Source organism: Penaeus monodon, chromosome 22, assembly GCF_015228065.2.
Source record: "Penaeus monodon isolate SGIC_2016 chromosome 22, NSTDA_Pmon_1, whole genome shotgun sequence".
NCBI classification, from domain to species: Eukaryota; Metazoa; Arthropoda; class Malacostraca; order Decapoda; family Penaeidae; genus Penaeus; species Penaeus monodon.
The window spans coordinates 1,086,109-1,086,732 of NC_051407.1; positions in this window are offsets into that span (position 1 = coordinate 1,086,109).

Sequence of the window (624 nt, forward strand, 5' to 3'; positions counted from 1 at the left end):
GGGGAAAAAGAAGCCTTGGTAAAAATCTAGTTGTTTTAACCCTTTTCCTACAGGAAGTACACTTAATGTTTTAAGATTATTATATGAACTTCATTTGTGCAAGTTTGGAATTATAAACAATGCTATGGCATAGGAGAAAAGAGAAAATAAAACTTTTAGCATAAAAGGTATCTATTTAAGTATTTGTTTGTTTGTTCAATCTTAACTTGTTTGTGAGCATATTTGCATGTTTTTTATATATTTGTCTTTGTCAATGTAAACACATTTGTAAGACCATGTGTATATTGTAACAAAATTTATGATATTAATTATAATACATTAAGGTAGCAGCAAAAGGGTTAATGTTGCTTCTGACATTACTTTTGAGTAGTTTATATGCCTCCCCAACAATACTGAATTATCACAAAAGGAAAAAAAAGAAATTAACTATAAAAAAAGTTTATTTTCTTTTCTAAAAGATTATATGTTTTTCAAAATACATATGCATTTCACTAGGTAGCTTTCTATCAATACGTAATATAAGCTTTGGCAAAAATTTTAGCAGTAAGAGAATGAAAATGCAATTTTTCTATATTGTAAAACGGTAAACGATCCCAAAGTCATGCATATTTTTTACTTTTTACT